This window comes from Lagopus leucura, unplaced genomic scaffold (assembly GCF_019238085.1).
Source record: "Lagopus leucura isolate 7727_CA_CO unplaced genomic scaffold, USGS_WTPT01 Super-Scaffold_100015, whole genome shotgun sequence".
Taxonomy (NCBI): domain Eukaryota; kingdom Metazoa; phylum Chordata; class Aves; order Galliformes; family Phasianidae; genus Lagopus; species Lagopus leucura.
The window spans coordinates 16,899,268-16,912,339 of NW_024962269.1; positions in this window are offsets into that span (position 1 = coordinate 16,899,268).

Genomic DNA, 13,072 nt, shown 5'->3' on the forward strand with positions numbered 1-13,072 from the left:
GCCAAATAAAACTAATAAGAGTGTATATATATGTATACTTATACATATACATGGAAAGGGCAGTGTGGTGCTCAGAGATGTCAGCAGAGAGCTATCTCTCAGCATTAGCCAACCCCCATTCCTATTACATTCAGTGTTCCACAAGCCTCTAGCTTGTCCACCCCCCCAGCTCATGGTAAGACACAGTGGAGCTTTTACCATTAGCACACAGATGGTAAGCTGAAGCAAAGAGGGATTTGGAGACCAAATCACCACCTGCCCTCAGTGCATCCCAAAAGCTGAGCGTCTCTCCCAGCATCTCTGCTTCCTACAGAAAGATCCTCTGCCATGGAGAATCAGGACTGAACATACAGCTCTTCCAGCATCAGACATGAGCCCCAAACATCTGACTGCATGGGTTCTGGGCTCATGCCCACCTCACAGCAAGGTTCAGAGGTGCTCACAGGGCAAAGCAAGCTCAGCACACTACAAACAAGGCAGGGCTGAAAGATGTCCATGAGGTTCAGCCAGTCCCAGCAGGCAAGAACGCACCAACTCCTAGAGCATAAAGTCCCCACATCGAGCCCTGTACAATTACTTCTGGACCAGTATCACTCTAGCCTCATGTCTAAACTGCAAGTAAAGAGGCCATACATTTATAATTGGCCTGAAGATGACAGCTGGGGGACTACCTGCCCTCTCTAAGCCTCTGCCCACAGCTGCACACCTCACAGCCAAGCCCCTGGGAAGCACCCAGATCCAGCACACCGCCACCGAGCCCCAGCTCCACTGCTGCCCTCCTGCCCCAGTGCAGCCAAAGCTGAGCCCCCCCAGACAAAGCAGGGACGGGCTGTGCAGCACTGCTAGGAGCACACAGCCCTCCCTTCACCAGCTGCCTTCTTGCTCACACCAGCGCCTGGCTCAGCCCCTGCTGACAAGCCACTTATCAGCAGTTATCAGGTCTTGGCTGGAGGTAAGGGAGTTTATTTCCTATTCTTTGGAGAAGGAGGCAGCTGCGATAGTTACAGGGAAGGAACCGCGGTGAAAAGGAAGTGCTGGCATGGAGACAAAGAATTCAGGAGGTGGGGAGCACTAGAAGGCCCCGTTTGAGCGAGGAGATCAGGGCAGCACAGCGGTCAAATGCAGGGTATGGAGTTGCACAGGCAGCGAGACAGCCCCCAGGTTTGCACAGCTGATGGGAAGCCCAGCTCCCAGGCTCTGGGCCAAACCCACTGCGGAGGGCAGATTTTTATTACAGCGGCTCAAAGAGGCAGCAGCTCCAGCTCCCGCAGCACAGTGGGTGGGAGAGGGCGAGGGGAATTCTTCACCTCTGCAGCATGGCAGCACTGCCTTATCTGCCAGCTGAGTGCCGGTTAAACAGCACCTCCCACAAGGCAAAAACAAACAAGCTGACATGCTTCTGAAGAGCTGCTGGCTCCGGTTTTATCGTGGAATGCACTGAAGGTTTAACCTTTCTACTTCTGCTTTTCTGAACACCTGTAAGCGTTCCCCTGAAGAACCGACTCTGCATACCTTAGAGCTGAGGAAATTCCACATCTGAGACCTGCACCACGCCGGCCTGCTCTACCAGCCCAGGTCTCCTTCAGCAAAACAAACGTTAGCAGCATTTAAGTCATTACTCCAATGCTGCCTTACAAGAGGCGGAGTGCAAGCAAGGAATGGAAAAAGCCTTTGTTGCTCACAGCATTACCCAAGAGGTTTTGAAAGTAACATCCACAGCACGATGAGAAACACTGTGGGATTGGCACGTTTCCTTCCTGAAGGTTTTGCAAAATGCACTTTTTCTGCTGTGAAAATCAAAGCCAGATTCAGCATCAAATGATTAAAGGTTAACTAAGACTTCAAACAAGCGCTGTGCAACGGGTCATTCTCCTACGGATTACGGAACACAAAGTAGCCCTCGGTATTAATATCTGCATTTAATTATGGCCATGTCTGAAGGTGATGAGCAGAAAAATACCGGCTTTGTTACAGATGTGCATTTCACTCTGGAAATTCTTTGGAAAGAAAAATATTGCTGCACCTGTTAGGCACCAAATGCCAACGATTTCTCAGCACTGTGGGGCAAGTGGCCCAAGTTGAGGGTGAAACGAAGCTGGAGTTGTTTTAAAATAAGCAGAAGAGTCTGCTAAAACACAGTGCTTTTTTATTCAATGGGAAACAAGGTCCGCTGGCTCGGGATGTGAGGATGCAAACACAAACCAGGCTAGAAGAAAGCTGGGTGAAGTGTGCTGCAGTGCACTTGGGTTTCTCCCATAGCTCCTCCAGAAACTTGGCCACTAGAAAATGAGTGATACAGCACAGGGGAAAGCAGCATTCCTCCCCCTGGAAACCACCATCTGCTTCCAGGCACATCCTCTTCACGCGCCTCTTCATCCCTCACTAGAGCCTAATCACAGAAGCCTTTTTAATTAAAAGAGGTGGCTCAATGCATCTTTTTCCTATTGATCTGGAGTCAACAAGAAACCATAAACCAAGAAATTAAAATAATAATTTATAGCCTTTGGCCTGACTGCCTGTTAGCTCTGTTTGCCATATTGTACACAATGGTTTCCTGCCTCTGCCAGTGTATAAACTCAATACAAGAGCTCCAAAAAGGGAGAGAAGAAAAAAAAAAAAAAAAAAAGCCAAACCCCACACACACAACCCTATAAGGCTTCCTCTAGAAACCAGCTCTGAGGATGGTTTTCAGCTCACCCTTTGTCTGATCTGGGGCCAACCCTCGGTTCCAATCATAACAGAAAGCAGTGAAGATGAAAGGCCAAACTCCATTTCTTCCCAACTTGAGCCAGGTGTACAGCTGGCACCAGCAGCCTCCAATGGTAACATGTTCCAGTGAAGACATGTTAAAGCAATAAAAAGAAAATGAGTAACATGTGGCTAAAAACATCTATTCGTTTCACTTATTTTCTATAAATGAATTTTCCCAGGGCAGTGTTTGGGGGTTTCTTTAAACAGTGCTCAGTTCCATAGGCGTTACAGGGTTTCCAAGACAGTGTGATCCCTCTGAGAGGCTTGAAATGCCAGCAAGTATGTCTCTTATAAACTAATAGGCTATTATTTACAATTGTGAGTGGCTCAAATAGCTGATTTAAAACCTTCAAATGACAAAAATTCCTCTGAGGCAAGATGCCAAAGTTGAGCAAACAATTTGTACGGTATGTTAAGTGTGGGGGGAAGCCATAGAGCTTGTAATGAAGTTGTGTCTTGTGTTTCCAATCAGAAGCAGGCAGGACAAAATGCATTATGGCAAGCTACTGAGTGCAACAACAAACCACGGGGGGTGGGGGAGGAAGAAGGGGGAAGCAAGGTTGGATTAAAATATAATTTCTGTGGCTTGTTGAACAACATGACGTAGCTAGTCCTTGGTATGCAGAGGATGGGTGCTCGCAAAGAGCACAGAGCCATCTGCTGCTCGTCAGATTCCAAAGCAATTACAGAATCCGTGTGTTTTCATTGTTTTTGGTGGGTTTTTTCCTCCCATTTCTGTTACCCAGTCTACACAGCAAAACCCACAAGCAACAGCATGAGACAGAGCACTGAAACGAGGGCAACCCCCAACTGACATTTCAGAGCAAGGTTCAAAGAAGAGTTGACGTGATGAAGCTAAGTGGAAAAGCAGAGGAATATCTCACAGAGACCATCAGACTGCCTGAGGCTGCCCACGAGGGCTGCGGGTTCAGGGTTTGGTTTCGGGGAGGGGGGTTGTGGTTAGATTCCTGTTTTGAAATGAGAACACTGATTCCTCTAAGGACGACAGCTGTGCTTGCAGAAGGCAGCTGATGCCTTGCCCTGGGAACAAGCTGTGATGAAGGCAGGGGACGAGAGGAAGGTGCAGGGAGCAAGCGCTGAAGGCGCCGTACCAACTTGTTTCCAGCACACGGATCCTCCATGGATCAGCACAGGATTGCTAAGAGATAAGAAGGCAGGCAGTGAGGAGCACACCCTGAGGAGATGAAGCTGAGTCACTGCCAGAGCCCAGGGAAAGCCTCACCACCCAGACAGCAGCACGAGCATAGAGGTACGCAGGCAGCAAGCGCTGAGAACAGCGTGTCTGTGTCAAAGGACAGCAATGGCGTGAGACCACAGCGGTCCCAGAGCAGCCATAAGCCAGGCCAGAAGCAACGAGCACCAACATCCAGCCCCAGGAGCCTGCCAAAGCAACAGGCACAGCAAGCAGGCCACAAACTGCTTGCAAACAGCCTCACGAGCTCGCCCCACACTGAAGCAGTCAAGAGAATACTGCGCACAGAGCAGGGCCAGGAGGCTTCCCCAGGGCTCAGAGCAGAGCTCAGGCTTTCGGCCCCCAGCTCCTCCCAGTGCTCTGCAGAGGCCGTGGGAGCCCAAAGCCCAGGCTGGGGGAGCCCATCTGAGTGTGTACAGCTCAGCTGTCAGGGACATGCAAACATTGCAGCCACCAGCAATCCCAAAGCTTCCTTGCTGGCCTCAGCAGCTCTACCTCTGCTACGTCAGTGCACAGCTACCCTCTCTTTTTCCATGAAATCCAATCGTATCTTATCCAAGGATAAGACGAACTACCTTTGAATTAGGGGAAGAAATTACAAATAATTCTAAGTACTAATATTCAGAAGTCATCCTTTTCCTAAATTACTTATGGAAACTCTCATTTCATGTCTATGCGTTTCTTTTGAAAGAATGCATCTTCCACATCCCCTCCACCTCTTCAAGCCACGTCACATTTCCATAGCAAGCATCAGAGCACTGGAGAGAAACGCCCAGACAAAGGCACAGAGAACTTCACAACGCCTTTTGGCCAGCTGTACAGAATGTGCCATACAGCAGGCATCTTTCTTCCTACTTAAATGCCTAATAGCACTCATCCTGGACACTGTAAGCTAGGACACCTTCCACCTTGTTATCTGTCACTGTTTCAGACACTAAACTGTTCCAGGAGTGTGGAGGAGTCAATCTTGTAGACAAGCTGCAGCTGGGCTGGATCTCAGCTTGCGTGGGGAGCGACACAGGGCAGGGCGCTGTGCAATTCAACACTCACCAGCTCCCCTGTGTTGAGTCCTTGAGGACTCTACGTTTGGCCCAGTAATTCCAAATAGCCACCCAACAGCTTGAAGCCCTGCATCTACAACCCAGCTTCAGACCGTTTGTGCGCTCCTATCTTCTCACCTACCCCCTAGAGCACGTTCCCAGAATTACATCTATGAGTCACATACATGTTCTGCCCTGATGAGGCAAGCCAGCTGGCAGAGACCACAGACCTTCTGCAGCCCAAGGAAAACCCATCTGCAGCATTTTTAATCTCTCCCGGGCATCTCCACTTCAACAGAAATTCCAGAGCATCCCCAGTCAGAGACGGGAACGCACCCGATAACGCTTATCCAGGAATGTGTTTTTGTACCGAGGCAGAGCCAGAATCCTCCTGCCAGATTTCCCTCCCTGGGACACTTGCTGCAGTTTATGGCTTGCTGTGTCAGTGCAGAGTATATGCTATCAATTAAGAAAGTCGGCTGGCACAGATGAACCCAGAGCCACAGGGCAGAACATCTCTGCCAGAGCCTGCAGGCAGAAACTCTGTAAGTGCATTCCAATTAGCCGTATTCGAAACTAACAGGAAAGAACACACCTCATAGAGACAAATGCGATGAGCAGCTTGACGTGGCACACAAGATGCCTTACTTCTCCCCAGCAGCCCAGCAGTAACTGGCTGAATTAGCAGGTTTGCTAGCCAGGATCTCGAGCCCTTCATGATTCTTCAGCTTGCCTAGCAAACATGAGCCATCCCTGCCTCCTCCTGGTCCCAGAAAGGAAGCCAAGAGCTAGTTTCATTACCACAGGGAAGTGCCATCTGAATAACCATGTGCCCAAGTGGGCTTTTGTCACATCCTCCAGAAACTGCTCAACTCAGCAGCACTTTTTTCACGAGCAGCAAAGTGGAAAAGCACAGCACCAGACCTCCAAAGCAGAAAACATCTCTGAATCTCAGTCGGCCTTGAGAAGTGAGATTCTCCTCTTGAAAGAAAAGGAATAAAGCCTGCTGGCAACACAACAGCCAGAGACAGGGTCACTGGAGGCCTTCTTTCAGCGTCACTTTAATAGAACAGAACAGGTTTTCGAGAGTCCCTTCCAACTGAACACCTGAGCCCAACTGCCTGCCCTCTTCACGGCTAACCAGAAGTTCAGGCACATTATTGAGGGCATAGACCAAACGCTTCTCAAACGCTGGCAGGCACGAAGCACCACCCACCTCACCAGGAACCTGTCCCAGTGCTTGGAACCCTCACACTGAAGATTTTCGCCCAGTGCCCAGCCTGACCTTCCTCAGTACAGCTGAGCCACTGCCGTATGCACCAGGGAGCAGAGCCCAGCATCTCCCTGTGCTCTCCTTCCTCGGATGCTGCAGACAGCAGTGAGGGCACCTCTCAGCCTCCCCTTCTCCCAGACCAGGCTGCACTGTAAGCATGCAGCCCAGATATGCTGATCCACTATAAACTCCCAGTTCAAACACATTCCAGAAGCACTGGCACATTAACTTTGTCCTGACAGGCTCTGTGCCCAATCAGGTAACCTCTGTCCTCAGCCTTGCCTTATCTGATTGCAGAGAAAAGGTTATGGCAGAGCAGGCACCATCTGTTACCCACAGCTGGCACAGGAACCACAGCACCAGCCTGAGCTCAGGACTGCCAGTTCCAGCTCATCTGACAAACATGATGACAGCATCATATTGAGGTAGGCAAATTCACGCTGCCAGGTGATCTGATGGAGCACACACAGGTTGTTAATGATCACTAACTCAGTCAGAAATGCTTGGAATGAGGCCCAAGGTGCAAAGCTATTGCTGTGAGTCCTGCCAACCCCAGGAGAACATCACCAGCAATCAATGAAGGGAGGAGCTCTCTGCCAGAGGAGCAGCAGGCTAAGAGCACAGTTAGATGCAAAAAGTGGGGAGATAAAGAGCAGAAGAAAAGAGTCCTGACAAGAACAACCACCTCATGGGCTGCTTCTTCCAGGCTAGCAAGGGCACGAGCTGCTGCCAAAGCCCAGATCCTAGGTACAACCAACAGCCCTATGCAGGAAAGTAACCTCAACACCCTCACTCCTATGGCTGTCTGAGCAGCCTAGCATGGATTAAGAACAGACATCTCCTAAACCATCCCTCGCATCACTGGGTTGTTTTCTGTTTGTTTTGTTTGTTTTTTTTTTTCCCCTCCAAAAGTCAACTCAATTAGAACAAATACAAATATCCTTTTAAAATGCAGCTAGTCAGTGCCAGTGTTTTCAAAGGCACGAGTGCTTTAGAAGCAGATTGGTTTATTTGTTCCATGTAATTTACTTTTAAAATGCGTCCCCGGATTCCCCATCAATTGCATGTGAGATATTGCAAAGGTGACCCGGGAAGTTTCTAAATCATACGCTTGATAGGAAGCCACAAGCAAGGCTTCAGGCAGAGCTTACTGAGCAGAATGGGGCACAAGGGCTGTGCTGGCGGGTGTGGAAGGGGCTGTTGTTTCAATAATCCCATCTCAGCTGTCCAAGGTCATGTTTCTGGCAAGGACAACACCAAATGCCTGCACACAGCCTTGTGTGTGTGTGAGCTTCAGAGAAGCATCTATAAAGCAAAGCAAGAAAGCCATACAAGCTGAAGCTGGTGATCTGCTGAAGCACCGATAATTTTAAAGCTATAAATCACTCCTCCTTTATCCCCAGCAGAGTTCGTTGCTCAAGAACAGCTCAAGAGAATAAGCAGATTAAACACTCAGAAATTAATATGCAGCTAAGCGCTCCCACGCAATGTCACATCCTTGTCCTCTCCCTCAGTCCCAGGCTGATGTGCAGTGACATCCTGCAGCACTCCTCCATCAGCACCAAGCTATGGCACAGGGTGACACCTGTCACCAGTGCCTCAACACAGCCTTGGGATGGCGTGCTCTGAGTGTGGCAAAGCATTGCTCACCTCTCCAGGAGACCACAGAGATCCACAGAGATGAGCAGGGATTTCAAGACCCCTCTTTGGCCCACGGCACATCACCCCCTCCTTCAGCTCATTTTTTACCCTCATTCAGAACAGAGATCTCCTGCCAGGATTCTTCAAGCTGCCCAGAGCCGTGCATTTCTGTACTTCTCCCCAAGTAAGCTTGAAATGATAGGAACCCCATTACCCTTTAATCAGACTCTGCTCCTCCCACTCCAACCTCCTGCAGGTTTTTGCTTGTTACCAAAGAACTCCCTTTATCACAGCTTGCCATTAGTTAAATGTCCCATTGATTTTTCTGTATATTTTAGCAGCAGTAGGACATGACAGACTCTTTAACAACCCAGGGCTAGATGAAGCTGCTGGGATAGGGTTGCCACATTTCTGCCTCAGATTTCTTGTACAAAAATATGCACGAGTGCCAGAGGTCCCATATTTTCTAAGTGCATCACACCCACTGCTTGCATGTGTGGATGGTAACACAGCACCTCCAGAGAGTCCAACAGCTTGAGAGTGTCAGACTGCAGAGCTGAGATATGTACACATACTTGTCAGTTATTAGGATTTATGGGAATCTGACAACTGCGAGCTTCAGATCAGAGCAAGACATGAACAGCCCAAGATGCCTAAAAAATGACGAGGTCAGCTTTTTTTTTTTCCTAGGCAGAAGAAAACAAACACATGATTTGAAAAATCCAGGCCCTGCTGCAGTTCCTACTGGAACTCCTATGGCTCCTGTAAGATCAGCATCACGCTCTGTACTTCAAGTCTGTATTTCTGCAGCCAAACACTTCCCTGTCCAAATCTTCAAGTCCCCCCTTGCATTCAGCAGCAATCCCGGTTCTCTTCCAAATCCCTGCCCACAGGGGCACGTGGGACCAGCAGGCAACTCTCCATCAGTATGGAGTCTGAGAGGGACTCAGGGAAAAAGCCACCTGCTCACCTCACCCATCAGCAGAACGCAGGCACTGCTGCAAGGTGCTGCAGCTGATCCATGCCCTGCAGAACTGCTGCAGGCAGAGGGCAGCTCCATGCTCAGCCAGGAACAACTCCAGGCACCCCGGCCTGCCAGGTCTGTGCCTTGCCAAGTGTGCTGCACAAGTCAGGCCCACTCGTTTTGTAGCTGTTTTCAGTGTGTCAGATACCAGCATTAGAGAGCACTCAAGCATACATCATTTCAGCACAGGCAAACATCCCAGAGTAATTTTCACTTTGTGTTTGAAACGTAAGAGGCAAGTACATGTGCTTCCCTTTTTTTCTGAAGGGAGGAGACTCCAGCATTTCTTTCCATGTTACGCTGTAAGATTAATCTGGGAGCTTCCACGGTTTTCCAGCTTCACCACATGGCAGCCATGTTGCATCTTCCCCACCAGACAAGCTGACACTGCATCCAACTCCAAGACATGTAGGATTCCAGCTTATTAAGCACTACTCGACAGATCTCTATCCCTTCCAACCCAACCACCACCACCAGCCTGCACCTCCACACGTTTGTCTGCAGGAAGCAGTCAAAGCAGGGAACGCCTGGTGCCTTTTAATTCATTCCTGGGCTAAAATTAGAGCTTCCCCAAATGTGACAAAACTCACAAGGCCACCCCCAGCCAGCTGCCTCCTTGCTGCAGCTCTCAGACCTGGAGAAGAGCATCCTCTATTTCAGGCCATGAAGTGGCTCCTTCGTATCACCCCTCACCATCCACCCCACCACTTCTTGTGCACTCCTGTAACACCTCATCTGCATCAGCATTCTGCAGTGTCACCATTTCAAGCCATGGGGATTTCTTAAGAAAAAAGAAGAACGAACAAGCAATCCCGTTTGTTGTTCTTGCTTGCAGCAAGAACATTACTTGTAATTCCTCGGCTCCCTCCAGGGAGGCATAGAGCAGCTCTTGCTCTTTCCCTGAAGCTCCAGCCTCTTCCATATTCTGAGGGTTTTCATATCACTATTCACAACTGGATATTTTTCCCACCAGGAAAATCCTCATTTTTGAGGAAAAAAAATAAATCAATTTCACTTCTCTCAGATCAATGCTTCATCACTTCTTTCAGAGGAAGACCGAACGCAGCTGCATGGACAGGAGCACACCATTTCTCACAGTCATTTTTTTGCAGACTTTGAAGACATTTGTGCAGGTGTTCCTACCACCAAGCCCCCAGGTTTCCTAAAGCCTGAGTTGCTTGTTCAAGCCTTCCATAGCCAGAATGCACTGCAATTTCACACCAGACAGAAGTGTCCTTGCACCCCCAAATCGTTCTTACACAACACCTGACTCCTAACACAAGGAACCTCTAAGAGCCCTTTGCACTTTGGCATATGCTCACTAGATGATGATCTCCAGCTCAAAGCCCCACAGTGAATTTTTTCAGTCATCACTACCATGTTCTAAAAGCACATAAGCAAAAAGAGCCAACACTTAATGAAGTGCAAAACTAATAAAACTACCCGCTAAATGACAGAAATCATTTTCAAGTCCTATTTCCCTTCACAATGTATTCCCTTCCCATCATTCAAGATACTCTGTAAACACAGAAGTAAATACTCCTCACAGCAGAGCACTGGTTTGAAAGCTAAGTCCAACAGTAAAGTTTCAATTTAATATGCTTTAAATGCTCAACATCTTTTTCACTTAATGTAAAACCCATCTGATCTAATAGCTGTGATTGAATTATGTGTGTGTTTTTCTTTTTAAAGTTAATTTTCTGAGTTGGCAGAGCACTACACACATTAGATTAAGAACGCAGTAATCTCTACAAGCTTTCCAAGATTCAGACATATTTCCAAGTCAGTTACTCAGAAGTCATTTACCCGCTTTAAAAAGGGCTGCTACGTAACAGCAACATTCTGCCAGCAATCAATTATAAGCTGCTTGTGATGCTGCCTTCCATTTCATGTAACAGATCGCTATCTCTCTCGTCAAGTATCCCTCAAACCTCCTTAATGCACTTCATTTGCATCTGACATTTTTGTGACCTCTCATTTTCTCCCTTTCATTTATCAATGTGTGCCCATGAGCACGCAAAATGGAAAGCTGCCTTCACTGCACAGGTGATACCTGGTGTTTGATTATACCAAACACATGGATTAGCACAGCCGTGGGAATTGTGCTGATGAGCAGACAGCCTGCATTTTGTGCTCACCTTCCTGATACAACTGAACCAAAAAACCTCATACACAGCACTGCCAGGAGATGTGTTCATTCAGTTTGAGCCTACATGCTTGCACAGTATTTAAGTAATCCACTCCTATGACACCCCAAAAGACAAAACTTAGTTCCTAACATGATATGACTTTATAGCATCAGATTCAAGGTAACAAAGAAGTCTGAGCTAGCATGTACTGGTGACACCAGTTGCATTGACTTACACTGCTCTCAAGGAAATTGAGTCAGTTTCTCATTCCTAGGTCATTCTTCATCACCTTGCATTCCCTCCTGCCCAGAGGATGCAGGTAACCAGTGCACCCAAGCACAGCTCCACTGCAGCCCACTGCCACCAAGCTGGCACAAGCTCTGGTGCCACTCCTCCAGTGGAAAGGCCCTCGATGTGCAACTGAGCTGTTATACACAAGGTGCACGTGTTTAATCTCAGCCCCACTCCTCCTCGGGTTGTGGAATAGCAGAAATGCTGCTGCAGGAAGCAAGGCAAAGAACAGCAGCAACACCACTACTGTTCAATAAATAAGCACTGATCTCCAGCAACCAGATGGGGCAAAAGGAGCAACGCCTCACAGGCACTCAGGTTTCTTACATCTGTGTTCAGGTGGTGACCTGTCCTGAATAAAACCGTGACAAGAAGCTACCAGAAATGCACACCAAGCAAAAGAGCAGCTGAAGGAATGCTGAGGCAATTATCAACACCGAGGACTCAAGAACTCTGAAAATACATGGAAAAAATATGCTAGCAGACATGTGAAAAATAGATGAGTTACTTGGGATTCAAGAGCACTCAATCAAGTCCAATACCCTCCGCAGCCCAGGCTACTTTGACAGATTCTTTACATTGCTTTACCTTTTACAGAATCGATCACTACAAAAAAAGAAAAAACATTTTATTAATGCAATATAGGAGAAATTTAGAAAAACATACATAGAACTCCCTCAATAAGGAAACATACAATATCAAAGTATGCCAGAGTTAGTATATCAAAACAGTCAGTTTCTCTCTAATAAAAGTTTCAAGTAACACAACCATAAAAGAATTTAGCTATGAAGTAGTGTGTTTATACTGAGATGCTTTCTGTAATAGTCCTCTAAGAAATTAAAGGAAAGCAGCAGTAGATCTGTTGTACTACAGACGTATTCAGTAAATATATTAAATGTATTTATGTCAATAACTGTCCTGCACATTCATCACTTCAGGTATCCTCCCTGTCTGGCAGTTGCCTCTCAACAATATGCGACTGCCCAAAAAGGGACACAGAAGGAAATAAAGGTAACATCACTGAAAGCCAAGGCCTAAGCCAACGCGTGCTGGGAAGCCCAGTTAATGTGAAGCAGACAATTCAGCACTCTAAACTTCAGTCTTTGTTTTTCAGAGAGCACACAGAAGGCAGCTTGGTCTTCTTTGCTTCAGGCTGTCAGGTTCTTATCTGCTAGGTATAAACAAGTGCCTTCAGCTCAGTAGTGAAGTTAAGGGGCCACTGAGCGCATTACGGCCTGCACTATTACAACACCAGCATTCATCATTAGGCTCATTATTAAATTACTTTAGGTAGTCCCAAATTTCATATTTTCTGTTACAAAACTTAGGGAAATACCATCCTTCAGTTAAAAAAAAAAAAAAAATGAAACCTTGTTTTAACAGGTAAATTCCAAGCAAATAAAAGCTCTCATTTCATTTGTCATACTATTTGCATCTTTCCCCATAAATAATCAGATTATAGTACATAATTTACAGTTAAGAGGAAAATTATTTCATGAAAGTTTAAAGTGTGTTTGAAAATCCAGTAATTGAGTTACCCCATGTGCAGCTTGCTGAGCTGCTTGGCCTACACCCACGTTACACCTAATGAAGAATGAAATTATTTCCAAGTAGAACTATTGCATTTAAAATAAAAAGTTGCTCTACAAACCATGACATTCCAGTCGTATAATCCAGCCTCCAGTAATCAGCATTACAAATAATTCATTA